At 39.5% G+C, this 16,420-nt stretch overlaps 1 pseudogene across 1 annotated transcript in view; it reads left to right on the top strand.

Moving 5' to 3' along the window:
* Positions 1 to 16,420, top strand: part of LOC150046483 (coiled-coil-helix-coiled-coil-helix domain-containing protein 2 pseudogene) — a 43,595-nt pseudogene that overhangs the window by 6,560 nt on the left and 20,615 nt on the right. Inside the window, exon 3 of the transcript XR_016539698.1 lies at positions 4,670 to 4,819. The product of XR_016539698.1 is annotated as a coiled-coil-helix-coiled-coil-helix domain-containing protein 2 pseudogene (transcript). The remainder of the gene's footprint in view (positions 1 to 4,669; positions 4,820 to 16,420) is intronic.

Consider the following 16,420-nt stretch of genomic DNA (forward strand, 5'->3'; position numbering starts at 1 on the left):
ATTGAAACACCTTGACTTAAATGTATCACAGAGGGCTGGGAGTGTGGCTCAAGTGGTAGAACACCTGCTATGAAATTTTTAAAAATTTAAATAATGTTTGGAAACATTATTTATGATGTAAAAAATCAATGTTAATAAAATCTTTTAATAAAAAAGAAAAATAAATAAATATGCTTTCCAGGACAGCGCCCAGGCATAGAGTTCATGCCCCATGACCCACCAAAAAATATCTATATCTACAGATATAGATATGTATAGATATAGATATAGATATGCTTTCCAGGGTTTACTTATAACTATTCTGGCTTCTGTTGGGACTCTTAGCAGGTTGTCGTAATGGAGTAACTGGAGAATTCATTTTCACAGTAGCCCAGTGACTCACTCCACTGAAGAGCAGAGGACATAAATCAGAAAGAAATCTTAAATGTGGCTGGTTTGACAAGACAGGGCCAGTGTAATGTGACTTTTCTAATAGCTTGGCTATAAAGTTGGCTATTAACTAAGCATTTAATTGGATACTCCTGCTGTGGAACCATAAGAGCATTCAATCCCACGGGCCAAAGAACATGTTGTACCTGTTGAATAGTGTTTAAGGTACTTTGAAGGTCTGATTATAATTGAGTAATGGGTAAACACCACCTTATTGTATCAGACTTTTAGAGGTGGTAAGCATAGTGTCTAGCTACACAGTCTTGTATCTGAGAAGCTGAGGCTGAATGCTAGCTCTCCCATTTACAACCTGCATGACTTGGATTGTATATTTTGGCCTTCACGATCCTCAATTTCTCTATAAAATGAGGGTAACTGTACTGTCCTTCACAGAATTATAAATTTAAGTTAAATCTTACACACACAAGAAAGATTTTTAGAGACATAAGCATGATACAAATACTAGTTATAATTACCAAACAAACATACTATTTTACAGATGGGGAAACTGAAAGCCAGAGATCCTAAGTAAGGATTTAACCAAAAACCTATCATGACTGAATTAGATGTAGTACATGTATTTTTAAGACCACTTTTCTTCTCACTGTATCAGTTACTACTACTTTTTGACGTTTTACATAAACTAAAATCTCCATCAATGACTCATTTACATACAGTTTATTACCCAGCCATAAAAAGTCGTTAAAATTTAACTCAGTTAGAAACTAAATTTAATTACTGTGTGTGTAGCTGTATTATTGAACGTCCAACTATCCCTGAAGGAAAAAGAAGTTTTTTTGTTTTGTTTTTCTTTCAAATGTCAGTGCTTGGCTGAAACTTCTGTTTTCACAAGAGAATCACATGAGATAATCTGAACCCAAAATCAAATTACTGGGAAGAATCTACAAAACTAATTCAGTCCTTATATAAGCTAAAACCTTCATAGTACTTTCACATTCTTTTAAAATAACTTTTTCATCTTCATTCAACCATGTGTTTCAAACTTCCAATTTTGTATTAAAATTAAAAAGCAGTTATACCTTCTAGGACATGATATTCTAATGCTATTTTTGTTTTGAGTCATTTATCAATAATGTGCTTGTGAAAATAGCATGTAAGGATGCATGTTTGTTTAAATTAAGATTATTTTCCGTTCTTCTTCATACTATATTTTGACTAAGTAATTATTGAAGTTTGCTTCTAACTTTAAGCTCCCATAGACTAAGGTTCAGAATTTATAGGAAAATATTAGGTTACTATTTTTCCAGGTACAGTTACATGAAGATTTGAAACTAGTTTCTTCTCCACAGAGAAAAAAACCACACAGGCATGTTCAACATTGAGTCCATATTAAGAAATGTCTTTCAAAGTCTTTGTGAGCTTATAATCTTTTTTTTACACAAGAAAGAATACAGAATTTACATGTGAATCTTTGACTCAAATCTTGTTGATCTTAGCCTTTCTAAATCTCAATTTACTTTTTCTTCTTTTCTTTCTTTTAAAAAAAAATTATGGGGCTGGGAGCATGGTCTATTGGTAGAATGCTTGTCTAGCATACACAAAGACCCAGGTTCAATTCCTCAGTACCATATACACAGAAAAACTGGAAGTTGTGTTGTGGCCCAAGTGACAGAGTGCTAGCCTTGAGAAAGGCCAAGGACAGTGCTCAGGCCTCAGTTCAAGCCCCATTACTGGCAAAAAAAAATGTATTGGCTTATATTTGTTATAAAGAGTAAATCTCCGTCTTTTCACCTCGTAGATAGAGTTGTTTCAACAGGATGCTCAGGAGGAAATCAGGGAACTAAAAATAAAAGAGAATGTTGAAAAGCTAGATTATTTTTCAGTCAAGAAGGAAGTAAGAACTTGACTATTCCTTGTAGTCATCAATTATTCTGGAGAAATTACCCAACTGAGGTAGGAAGACTCCTAGCCCAGCTGTGACATGGATCACACACTGGAGAAACCTACATGTAGTTAAATGAGGTGAAGAAGCTATCTAACTATTCATGCTGTAATGATCTTCAGAGCTGGTAGGCTACCCTGGCCTGCTTTGTCACTTTACAGGTGGAGGCAATGTCACTCTTCCCTCCCAGGGAGTATAAAGGGCTAGGGTGAGCCTATTCCTTCTACATGAGGAGAATGTACATTCTTGACTGAGGAGATGTTACTTAGACATTTGAAGCTGTGACTTGGAAGAGCCCAGGCATTCAGACCAAATCTACCCTGCCATAGAATGACATGAGATATAGCCTGAGGCCAGGCTAGAGTTTGTCCTGCTCACACATATTTCTTCAAGAAAGTACAAACTTCAGTCTTCCTTCTTTCTCCAGAAGTGTCTCCAATAAAACAGGTAAACCAAGATAACAGTTAGAACATCCTTATGCTAGCAGTTTTTTCTACATAGTGATTGAGATGAGATCTTGAACTGTATTTCAACACCAACAATTTTTTTGTTTTGCTAGTCTGAGGTTTGAACTCAGGTCTAGGATACTATCCTTGAGCTTTCTCAAGGCTAGTGCTCTACCACTTGAGCTACAGCACCACATGTGTCCTTTTCTGTGTATGTGTACTGAGAAGTTGAATCCAGGGTTTCATGCATGCTAGACAAACACTTTGCCACTAGGTCATGCTGCCAGGCCCCCAAAATTCTTGCTTGCAAACTTCAAGATCACTTTAAACATTCAGTTCCTATTGTTTTCAGCCAATTTATTGTCCTTCATTCACAGGACCCTAGGAATGTAAGAAATACATATTTTAGTATGGGAGAGTGAGCACCTCTATAACAACGACCTGTGAAATGAGAAAGAATTAGTCCTTCCAGAAATAAAAGAAAGGTAGAGCACACAGTGCAGGTTGACTTTCTCAGCAGAGTTGGACTGATTCTGATAGTTATCTCCATTTGAGTTGTGTTTAGGGGAAGTTTTATGGAATCTGCCTGATTCCTGTTTTCCTTCTTAGTTCAGGTTTCTCTATCCTACCATATACCCATATACTGGGTATGCTAAACAGCAAGCATTTATTTTATTTATTTGTCTGCTGTGGTGCTGGGAATTAAATCCAAGGCCTCATATTTAATAATATGTCTTTTTTTTTTGGAGGGATGGAACTTGAACTTTGGGCCTGAACGCTGTCCCTGAGCTTTTTCCCTCAAGACTAGTACTCTACCACTTACAGCCACAGTGCCACATCATGTTTTCTGGTCGTTAATTGGAGATAAGAGTTTTACAGACTTTCCTGCCTGAGACAGCTTTGAACTACAATCCTCAGATCTCAGCATGAGATCTGGTGGCATGAGCCACCAGCACCTGGCTCAATATGTCTTTTTAATTCATATGACTAGCCTCTTAGTTGGAAAAGCTGGAACCGTGGGAATCTGGCCAGGCATAACTCTGTCTCTACATGAATTTTCCATACTGTCCCTGAAACAAGTGTTCCAAGAAATTCAGATGAAAACCACAGGGCCTCTTATGACCCAACCTTGGAGGTCATACAGGTATCTTCATTGTATGGTTTCAAACAGGCCTATGCAAGGCTTTGAATAGTGCAAGACATGGCTAAGTAGGGAACCAGTTTTGGACACTAGCTACCACAGTTATTAAAGGGACAGCCTCATTATTAAAGAGATATTTGAGCAGAGATTTAAGGGGAAGCAAAAGAGTAAGTCATGTGGGCAATCTAGAATAGGTCTCTTAGCACAGTGAATATAAAGTACTGACACTTAAGTGGTCACGATACATTTTGGGGAAAAGAAGACTTGAGTGGTTAGAGTTACAGAGGTAAGTGGAAGGAAGTAGGAAATAATTCAGAAAGGGAAGGGGTGAGAGTCTCAGCTATCCATAGTTATATAAATCATTATAAAGTCTTTGGGATTTATTTTGAATGACATGAGATGATACTACTGAGTACGTGATACTGAACAGATTAATGATATGACCTAACATTTGTCTTAAATGCTTACTCTGGCTTGTAATAGTGAACAAAAGCTAAATGGAGGACAAAGATAAAGGCAGGAAGCAAGTTATTGAGGTCATTCAGGCCAGCATAAAATGGAACTTGGAACAGGGCAGTAGGAGTAATAAGAAATGACGTGTGTGTGTGTGTGTGTGTGTGTGTGTGTGTGTGTGTGTGTATCTTGGTTAAAAAACAAACATTGGTATATTTTATTTCCAGTTCTGGTGGGTTTTAGTGTATTTATATTTCAAAGTGAGAGACTTCAGAATTTTCTGATGTTCTGTTACAGAAAGAAAAATTTGAATGTTATAATTTTTTTACTGAAGCATCTAGAAGAGTGAATGAGTACTTATTAAGTGAAGGAAGACTGCTGAACATCATGGTACATATCTCTAATCCTAGCAACTGGGAGGCTGAGGAAGAGGATGACAAGTTCAAGGTCAGCTTGGGTTCTATATGTATGCAGTTTAAGGCCAATCTGAGCTTCATTGTAAGACTTAGTAAAAAAAAAAAAACAACGACAACTGAAAATGCAATTCGGAGGTGAAGTACCTTCCTGTCAGGCACAAGGCCCTGAATTCAATCTTTAGCATGGTAGAAAAGGAAAATGGGAAACAATATGAGCAAAGTGTAGGCCTCAGGAATATGGCTTTATATGGGTTAAATTTTGGATTCTTACTATATATCCAAATAGAAATGAAAGCACATACAAAGTGTAATTATCATACCCTGTTAATGCCCTTGTTTTACATAACTGAACATGTTAATAGACATTGTAAAACTTAAAAGAAGACATGAAAGATCTGGGTAGCTCCCAGCATTCTTGGAAGCTAAAGAGGCTTATGCTCAGGATCTTTAGGGAGCTCTGTGCTCTCATGTGGACATAAATGAATAGGTTGGTAGTTTGGTGAGAATAGCATGGGCTGTGAACTGAACCCAGGTACATGGAGCCTCCACACAGACTCCACCCTTTTTTTTTGCTTTTGCTAAAGTAATGGTGCTTGTAGCAAATTACATAATCTGAGCCTGAGTTTTCTACTCTATAAAGTAAGCACAACAAAACTCTCCTTAGAATGCAATTGTGGGAATTAAGTGACCTTGTTAAACACCTGGCACATAACAGATTCTTGATAAATGATACTTATTATTTATATGCCCAGTATTATTTTTCTGAGACGAACCATGGCCTCTTCTTCCAATGGACATTAAAGGAGGTGGCAGAAAGCAGGGCACTATTCAGTGGATGGCCCTACACAAGTGCTGACCTGTGGGATCTCACCCTACCCTTGGGACATACACCTGCAGACTGGGCAGGGCTCTGGTGACAGCTGGAGAGGGCTAACAACAGTTTTTTAAAAAGCAAACAAAAGCATTCTGTACACCTAACTTCCTGTCAGGCTGGCCCAGTGATGTCTATGAACTGTAGTTCAACAGTAATGTGGACAAGGAATATATATTCATATTTAAAGATAAGCTTATGTCACCTTTGAAGTTTCAAACAAATGGGATACAGCAAGACAAGAGAGGAATTGCTGCCAAGGAACAGACTTAATTTTTTTTTGCCAGTCCTGGGCTTGGGCTCAGGGCCTGAGCACTGTCCTTGGGTTTTCTCAAGGCTAGAGCTCTACCACTTGAGCCATCGCACTATTTCTGGCTTTTTTCTATGTATGTTATGTATGTGGTACCAAGGAATCAAACCCATGTCTTTGTGCATGCTAGGTAAGTACTCTACCTTAGGGCAAACTCCTGGCCCTAGACTTAACTTTTTTGAGATGGAGTCTTATTCTGTAAAGTCTGCCCAGGTTGGCCTTGAAATCTTGTCCTCCTAGCTCATCCTTCCAGATGCTGAGATTACAAGTATGCAGCACCACACTCAGCTCCAACAGTGCTATCTAGATGATCCCTGGTTGCCCAGTAAATACGCAGCTCCTGAGGTAAACAACTAGAGCAGGGACCATAGAAGGCACCATCTTCTAAGGACTTACTTGGTGTGAATCCTTAGAGAATTGGGGTGATGGGAGCATATAGAAGTTTCCACTGATTACTCAAATTAAGAAAATACTAAGCAAGATGTTCCATTGAGTAAAAAGGACAGGCAAGGGCCAGGAGCATGGCCTAGTGATAGAGTGCTTGCCTAGCATGCATGAAGCCCTGGGTTCAATTCCTTGGTACCACATACACAGAAAAAGTCAGAAGTGGTGTTGTGGCTCAAGTGGTAGAATGCTAGCCTTGAGAAAGCCAAAGGACAGTGCCCGGGCCCTGAGTTCAAGCCTCAGGACTGGCAAAACAAACAAAAACAAAACAAACAAAAACGGAAGACTAAGGGCATAATGAGATTGGGGCCATGATGGAAAGGGCAGGGGCAGTAGACTGTAGGTTCCATGTGAGATTGAGGAAAGTCTTGAAGCAAATCTTGGTAACATACAGTACTTTCTTAGATTGCTGGGATAGCCCAGTGGTAGAGCACTTGCCTTGCACATGTGAGGCCCAGGATTCAATCCATAGTCTCACACACACACACACACACACACACACACACACACACACACACACCAATGCATTCTCTTTGTCAAAAAAAAAAGGCAAATGAGACTTTTCTTGCCATCTTCTCACCTTTTTCTACAATCACACTTTTAATATTTTGAATCTTCATCTATGTATATGTAAATTCACTTTAATGTAAGCAGTTGATGGAGACAGAATGCCACACCTCCCAGTGCAAATACTTCTAATTCTGGCAAACAAGAAGTTAAATAGAGTTATTTCTAAGTCCTTTAACATTATCCGGATTTGGCTTAGAGATAGAATTATGCCGCCAACCTTTTTCTTTTGCCTCCTTAATGTACAAAGAGCTCTCTTACCTCAGACATTCCAGTGTTTTGTGGGAACTTTGTGTAGTGCTATCTGGCAGCTGGAAGTGCAACCTGACTCCTAACTTGAGGCAAAATTCTAGCATAACAGAGGCCTCCTGATTACTTCTTGCTCAAGTTCCTAACAGGAACTGACACTTCTCTCCTATGTAGGAGGTCAGGTGACAGAGGCCATTTGGTCAGTTTAATTCTTTTGCTTTTCCACCTGCCTGAAAACTATCCTGATTGATTTCCAAATGTACTCACAGCCATGTGTTTTCTAGAGACCTTAAGTTCAATAAGTTCCTTGCTCAGAATGTTTGTCCTGGTGATTCCAGAGGGACTTGAAGGTAGAAAAAAGATCACAAAAGACACAAAAATAATAGTAGCTATACAGGGCTAGGAATGTGGCTAGTGGTAGAGTGCTTGCCTCGCATGCATGAAACCCTGGGTTCAGTTCCTTAGTACCACATAAATTGAAAAAGCCAGAAGTGGCGCTGTCACTCAACTGGTAGAGTACTAGCCTTGAGCAAAAGAAGCTCAGGGACAGTGGCCAGCCCTGAGTTCAAGCCCCAGGACTGGCCAAAAAAAAAAATAGTAGCTATACAATTTTGAAATCATAAGAAGTGAATATGGCCTACTAATAATTCCACACTTAATTTGCCAGAGAGAATGCTGAAAGTTTCTATGACTACCTTCCTGTCTCTTCTGAAAATTCAGAAAGCTGTTCTATAAAAAACTTTCTGGGGGGTGAGAGTTTGGTCTAGTGGTAGAGTGCTTGCTTAGCATGCGTGAAGACCCAGGTTCGATTCCTCAGTACCACGTACATAGAAAAAAAAAAGCCGGAAATGGTGCTGAGGCTCAAGTGGTAGAACTCTAGCCTTGAGAAAGTCCAAGGACAGTGCTCAGGCCCTGAGCTCAAGCCCAGGACTGGCAAAAAAAAAAAAAAAAAAAAAAAAGATAAAAAAAAGAAAAGAAAAAGCTTTCTGCCCATTCAGGAATTAGGTCTAATGATCTGTCAATGCCTCAGGAATTTTTTAAAATTATATTCATCTTTAAACAGATTTCTGGTGGTTAATTAGAGATAAGAGTCTCATGGACTTTTGTACCTGGGCTGGCTTTGAACCGTGATCATCAGATCTCAGCCTCCTGAGTAGCTAGAATTATAGGTGTGAACCATCAGTACCCAGCTTTGGAAATTCACTTCTTGTGGCACCAAAAAGAAAAAAAGAAGCCTAATCTTTGTCTGATAAAAAAAAATGTGAAGTTGTTTGCCTATGAATACAAATAAATCAGATAATATAGAATACAAGAAACAGTTTGGAAACAGAAAGATATTTTGTTTATTTTTAAATTTGACTCTAAGCTAGGTGCTAGTGGCTGGTGCCTATTATAGGAAGCTGAGATCTGAGGATTGCAGTTTGAAGCCCACCTGGTCAGGAAAATCTATGAGATTCTTATCTCCAATTAACCACCAGAAGACCAGAAGTGGTACCATGGCTCAAAGTGGTAGAGCACCAGCCTCAAACAAAAAGAGCTTGGGGAAAATGCCCAGGCCCTGAATTCAAGCCCCATGACTGACAAAAGCAAAACAAAACAAACTTAACATGTTAATCCTGCTTGGGGTCCTCCTTGGGACCCCACTTTTCTTCCTCTCATTCCTCCTGTGCCCACCCTTCCTGCATTGAACGTTCTTTAGAAGACTTCTCAGTGACTACACCAAAGCTAGAATTACAACCTATAAGAAATTTGTGTGCAGAGATCTTTCTGCTAACACATTTCTGATGGCGCTGTAACACTAGGCAATGGAGGAGCAAAGAGAAAAGCAGACTGGAGAAGCCAGTGCCCTGAATGCTAGAGTGAGGAAAAAGGAGAGGAAAACAACCAAAATGGGAGGGAACCTTCATCACCCCTAAGCCTTTAAAGCTGCTTGGGAAAGGAGGTGAGAGGGCAGCCAAAGTATGTGAAAGGGAGCGTGTACAGAAAAGAGCAAGATAAGCACAGGAAAATACAGTTCAGGGAGGGAGCTTCAAGTAACACTGTAAGTAAGCACTGTGATGAAGCAGTGTAAACATCTGGGAAGAATTTAATATGTGACTTCTGTACTCAGTTACTGGAAGGGAAGTGTACTTCGCTGTTTTCCTATATTGCAGGTAAAGTTCTACTATAACCAGTAAAATCCAGAAAAAAATAAAGATTAACATAAAATGTTAGTGCTCTCTGGATGGAAGTTGGCAGATGAGCTTAGAGCAGTGCACTGCTGTTATCTGCGTATTTCTCACCCTGAAAGGAATCCAGAAGCGCTGCAGAAACCAACAAAAAGAATAGCTTTTTAATCAGCACCAAGTTTGGAAATGGGAAGACTGATGGAACTGAAGGAGAAACCTCTGTAGCTGCACAAAGGAGTAGCTATGTCCTAGTTCGAGTAGCAATCCCATTAAAAACTAGGCTTTCTCTCTGTATACTGGATTTTTTTTTTTTGAAACAGGATCTCTTTATGTGGTCAAAGCTGGCCTCCAACTCTCAGTCCTCTTGCCTCAGCATACGGAATGTCGAGAGTACAAGTGTGTTCTGCTACACTTGCACTTCTTATGAGAATGTCTTGAGAAGAATAATTGTCAGCACCCAGTTTATCTTGTCATTAAAAGAGACTACACACACTTATTTGCAGACCTAGTTTCCCTGGAACTTCACCAACCAGTCCTCAATCTCCTGACACACCTAAGCAGATGGGTTCTCTGAGCCTGGAAAAAAGCAATAGCAGATTGTATTATCATGTCCTGATCTCCTATCCTTATCAGACTGTTTGAGAACATGCAGTTAGAGGGAGCAACCAAGACAGTGAGTGAAAGTTGTGAGGATCAATACTAGATTCTTCAGGGAACACAATTATAATTTATGATTTCTGTTTTCTTTTAAAATTTCTTTATCTTTTTCTTGGCTCTTTCTGCTTTTATTAATTGACGTAGGATCTTGCTACAGACACCCCAGAATTGAGCTTTCTATGGAACCTGACCTGATCTAAACAAATAGGAGCCTGAGGTTCTGAATTCAAGACCCCTCACTGGCACATGCTAAACAAACAAACAAATAAACAAAACAGGAAAGAGGTTACAACAAATTGGTCGTTGCAATTGCACTGGTCAATTATAACAGCCCAGGACATTGGTTTGTTGTCAGCCACTTACGTTATACATTCCCAGTAAGAATGTAATAAACAGGAAAAGGCTTTTACTGGAGCTATTTATGATGTTCATGGTGTCAGAGAGTCTGTAGAAACCTGCTACACTAGACCAAATGACCTAAATTATTACAGTCTCATGTTTCTCTCAGACTAAAGAATTTTGTGACTTCATTCTTGTAACTTTAAATCTTTTCTCACCATCATCATTCCCAGCTCTTTCTCAGCCTTTATAATCACATTAGGCAATACTTCTAGTGAATATATTTCTTTATAAACATATGTTCTATTGATTCTATTTCCCTGGAGAAATGGGGACTGGGGGAGAAAACAGTTCATATTCTTGGAGAATACAAAGACAATTACATACAGATTATTGTCACTCTCATGAGATCTCATGGAAATAAGAAATATATTATTCACCAAAGTAGAAAAAAAGCTAACATTACAAAAGAGGCAAAGAACCTGAGTAGGGCTCATGTTACAGTTTGTTGGATTTTTATTGGTGGTGGTTTATTTTGAAAAAAAATATAATTTATAAGACATAGAATTAGGGACCAGGAACATAGCCTAGTGGTAGAGTGCTCGCCTATCACCCACAAAGCCCTGGGTTAGATTCCTCAGTACCACATACATAGAAAAAGCCAGAAGTGGTGCTGTGGCTCAAGCGGCAGAGCACTAGCCTTAAGCAAAAAGTGTCCGAGGACAGTGCTCAGGCCCTGAGTTCAAGCCCCAGGACTGGCAAAAAAAGAAAAGACAAATGTTTAGCTGAGAAGATTTCTCAGCAAAATATTGAAGGAGCAGGTTGGTTCTTCCTTACTGCTTATAGTACAGTGCAAGTAGAGATGAAATGAAATGAATTGAAGATGGAATTGTGAAGCAAAAAACAGTGAATGAGAACTTTAAAATTTGGCATATTGGGCTGTTAATGTGGCTTAGTGGTAGAGGCTTGCCTAGTATGCCTGAAGCCTGAGGTTCAATTCCTCATTGTACCATATAAACAGAAAAAACCAGGAAAAAGTGGTTTGTGGGCTCAAGTGGTAGAGTGTTTGCCTTGAGCAAAAGAAGCTCAGGAACGATGCCCAGGCACTCAGTTCAAGCCCCAGGACTGGCAAAAAAACTTTTTGAAAAATTATCAGTAAGTCTATATTACAAAACAGAAGATAGGTTCATAAGAGAACCCTAAAGTTGTAGAAATCTTGACAGTTTGACCGGCTGCATTGTGAACAATTGATCTAAGGAGCCATCTCAAAAGAAAAGCAAGAATGATCATGGGATGATAACAATAGAAACACTGCCAGCTGGGATAAGGAAAAGAAGAATGTCAGACTCCTTAGACCCAATAGAACTGCATCTCAGAACTATTCAACTGGGACTACTCACTGTTCTTTAAAACAAGAGGGAAAAAAGATATCCACCAATCATTTAGAGAACATCAGGCCTGTCATTTCTACTACAAGACCAAAGTGCATGGCCTACGATTCAAGACCACCTCTACCTCAACACTGTAGTGCAGTGCCTATTCCCCATGGGAGGCTTGGCTACCCATAGCTTGTAACTCTGTCCAACAGAGCAATGAATATGCAACTTTAGCTTGGCAAACCACCTTGACTCTGTCAAGGACACATAACCTCTGCTAGACAGAGCCATGGAAGCAGGACCACCACTCCAGTGGTGTCTCAGAAGGCAGAGCTTTGAGCCAAAGAAGCTTATCAAAATGTAACATATCAACACAGAGTTTTAGTAATATAGCTACTGTGTCTTCCGGACCTCATGGGAAGTCTATTTCCTAGTGACCCAGGTGGATGTAAGGGACATATATCATCACAGCCTGGCAAATATGGGAGAAATATATAAAAGCAGATCTGGCTGGTATGCCTTCCGGCAGCATGTAGCTGGCTCATTTTATCTGAGTGAAGCACAGGGAATAAAAAAATCATATTTTTTCATTCTATAGACATTACTTACCTTGCTAGGTTTTGGACTTGCTTATGACTTATACCCCTCCCTGCTTTCCTACTGCTCTTCTTGAGAGTGGGAATGTCTAACTCACCCTTCCCTCACTATTGTATTCTGGAAACATGTGTGTGATTTCACACCTTTACAACTAGAGAGTGATGTTGCCTCAAGGTGAGTCTTACTGTTAGTCTCATTCACAGGATTTAGAGAAGGTATTGTATTTTATCCTTTAGAGTTTGAGGCTATTGAGATGAAATGGATGTGAGAAAGACAGGAATTTTGAGAGGTCAAGGTAGGATGCTATATATTCAATGGCTGTCCCTTTATATATATATTAAAATATTAAACATACTTATGATAATATTAAGAGGTAGGTGATTTAGTTATTATGAGGCCCTCCCTCATAAATGGAAATGCCTTTTTTGTGACAGTCTCCCTATATAGCCAAGACTGGCCTCAAATTAATGATCCTTCTTGCTAAACCTATTGAGAGCTGGGATTACAGATATTCACTAGAAGTAGTGACTTTCTAAGAAGAGACATAAGAACTTGATCTCTCTCTCTCTCTCTCTCTCTCTGTCTCTCTCTCTCTGTCTCTCTCTCTCTCTGTCTCTGTCTCTCTCTCTCTCTCTCTCTCTCTTTCTCTCTCTCTCTCTCTCTCTCTGTCTCTCTCCTCTCTCCTCTCTCCTCTCTCTTTCTCCCCACCCTCTCTACCTTGTCAAGACCCAAAATCTGGCCAACTAAAAACTAAAAGAGTGATTTCACTTAATCTCTATAAGAAAGAAGCTTCTGTCATGGATACACAGTGTATGGTATTCTATCACAGCATTCTAAAACAAGACAGGATTAAATGTAAAACTACGTATAAGCAAAATTAAAACTCATGGAAAATATCAGATAGAGAGCTAGTCTATGTTCACAAGCAGGAAGATTTACTATTGTCAAGCTGTGTCTCCCAACTTGATGTACAGATTAAATGCAAACTTAGTTCATATCACAACAAATTGTTCTGTGGATGTTGAAAATTGATTCTTAAAAAGAGAAAGGCAGGGGCTGAGAGTTTGGGCTACAGGAAAAGTGCTAGCCTAGCATCCATGAAGACGTGGGTTCGATTCCTCAGCACCACACACATAGAAAAAAGCCAGAAGTGGTGCTAGGTTCAAGTGGTAGAGCTCTAGCCCTGAGAAAGTCCAAGAACAGTGCTCAGACCCTGAGCTCAAGCCCAGGACTGGCAAAAAAGAGAGAGAGAGAGAGAAAGGCAGGAAGTGGTGCTGTGGCTTAAGTGGTAGAGTTACTTACCTGAGAAAAAGAAGCTCAGGGATAGTACCCAGGCCCAGAGTTCAAGCCCCAGGACCAGTGAGAAAGGTAGGGGTGTGTGTAAAAGATCTAGAATAGTCAATTTAATATTGAAAAAGGAAAGCAAAAATCAGAGGTCCAAGACAACTTGGCTAAAAGTCTTACCATAAAACAACAATAATCAGACCATGTAGCATTAACAAAAGAGAAAATACATCAACAGCCTCCCTTGTGCTACAATTGCATGCATCTACTACTTCTTTATTTTCTGTCTTTTGTAGAGACTGTCTTCTTTTCTTTTACATTTCAACCTGACTTGATGATTATATTTCAAAATATTAGTACAAGATGCTTTTTTTTTGACAGTCCTGGGGCTTGAACTCAGGACCTGAGCACTGTCCTTAGGCTTCCTCAAGGCTAGAGCTCTACCATTTCAGCCACATTACCACTTCCAGGTTTTTCTATGTATGTGGTACCAAGGAATCGAACCTGGGCCTTCGTGCCAGGCAAGTACTCTACCACTAGGCCTAACTCCCCGCCTGCTTTTTTTTTTTTTTTTGGTAAGTGATTTCTCTTAGCTTGTCATGTAAGGTCTAGACTCATTAGATGACCTTGTTAGTGATGGCTATAGAAATGGGTGTGTTCCTGGTGATTCATGATGACATCCATGGAAAATCAAAGCCACACTTGTACTGACCCAATAAAACCCTACTGTCTGCTTGAAAGCAACAGTGGAAAAAAAATATAAAATAATCACTTATAGGATGAAAGTACAGCATAGTGTGATTTTCATTACTGTAGCTAGCAGTTGAGTGTTGACCTAAGAAAATATGTCTATGTATTTACTCCCATTACTTGTGAATATGACTTACTTAGAAATAAAGTTGTTGTTGCTGTTTTTCTTGGTTGTAGGTCTTGAACTCAGGATCTGGGGCCTCTACCTGAGCCTCTTTGTGCTCAAGGCTTGAGCTTTATCACTAGAGCCACAACACTACTTGCGGTTTTTGATGTGTGTGTGGGGGGGAGGGATGGTGGTGGATATTTGTAGATAAGAGTGTCTTGGAGACTTTTCTGTCCTGGCTTCAAACTGCAATATTCAGATCTCAGACTCCTGAGTAGCTAGGATTATAAGTGTGAGCTGTTGGTGCCTGGTAAAATAAAGTTATTTTTTTTCTGATGTAACTAATAGTCTCATTCTAGATTTAAGGTGTACAGTGTCCTTATTAAAATAAACAGATAGAAATGAAAAACACAAGGGAAAAAGCCATGTGAGCATTTCTACAAGCCCAGGAATGCCAGATATAGAAGCAATGCATAAGTAGACTAAGGAGCTGCAAGAGAGCAGACCTACCAACACATTGATGTTGGGTTTCTGACCTCAAGAATGTTTTTCTGATGCTTCAATATACCTGATTTATGGTCATTTGTACAGCAACTAAGGGAAACTGTCTTCTATCAGACAGTTTCTCACAAAAATACCCTGATGAGGTAGAACAAATGACAATAAGTTTAAAAAAATCAGGCTAAGAATGGTGGCATGTGCCTATTATTCCAACACAAAGGAGGCTGAGGGGCTGAAGCAGAAAGATTGCAAGTTCAGGGTCTGCCTGGGCTACATAATGAGATCTTGTCTTAAGGAACAAACAAACAAAAAACTATTTAAAACAGGTACAAGTAGCTCATGCCTGCAATTTAACAACTCAGGAAGCTGAGATCTGAGGATCACAATTCAAAGCCAGCCCAGGCAGAAAAGTTCACGAGACTCCAATAATCTACTCAGAAAAGGCTGGAAGTGGTGCTGTGGCTCAAGTGGTAGAGAGCACTAGCCTTGAGCAAAAGACACTCAGGGACAGTAACCAATCCCCAAGATCAAGTCCCAGGACCAGAAAAATAATTTTTAAAATCTTGATTGGCCTCTATCTAATTATACTCATTGATTTCTCAAATATCCCTCAAGTACTTGGCTCAAAAGTATAGCTAAAACTCTTTAGATTCTTTTACATTTTTTTTTCAGGGTAATTTTAGTTCCTGTTAACTCTGTAGGTGGGAAAATTCATTGTAGAGATACTACATTCACTTTGGAAAAACTGTTATCTTCCAGATTTCACATTCTGCCTGAAAGTTGACTAACAAATGGCTATAATTAGTAGTAATTTCACTTGAAGTGACACAGTTGGAGACAACAGGCAATAAATATTCCCACACTTGTGTGGAAATACCTCCTTGTAGAATTTACAAAAAAGATACTAGCCCTATCTATTTATTGTCTATATATGAGAGAAGAATCATTATCTAAGAGGTCATTGAAGGGAATTTATAGAAGCAGGCAATGTCTGGACTATGTGTATGTTGCACAACTCCAGGGGGCACCATTCACACAGTTACTGGGGATTTGTATATTATTATGTAAGTCCATCCAGTAGATGGCAGTGAAGTCTCTTGATGACTAAGTTCCTTCTATCCATAACAAGATCATATGGGTTAGCAGAAGCTCTGCTTCTTTCCCTCTTCTTCCCCTTCGTGTTCCCTAAACCAATACCTTTAATAGGTATTGGTATGGTTTACAACAGGAGAGGTGAGCATCCTGCTCCCTGAACAAATGCAAACTAAGCTATAGAAACACACAGGCCAGCTTCAGGCTGTTTGCTGTCAGAGCAACACCTGGGAATTCTGGAAGAACCTGAGTATCCTAGGAATCATAAACCATATGCCAGCTCCTTAACTGGAGAAATCTGAATGCAGGAGGCTGGCTAGC

Source organism: Megascapheus bottae, chromosome 25 (genome assembly GCF_031878675.1).
Source record: "Megascapheus bottae isolate mThoBot1 chromosome 25, mThoBot2.hap1, whole genome shotgun sequence".
Classification (NCBI taxonomy): Eukaryota; Metazoa; Chordata; class Mammalia; order Rodentia; family Geomyidae; genus Megascapheus; species Megascapheus bottae.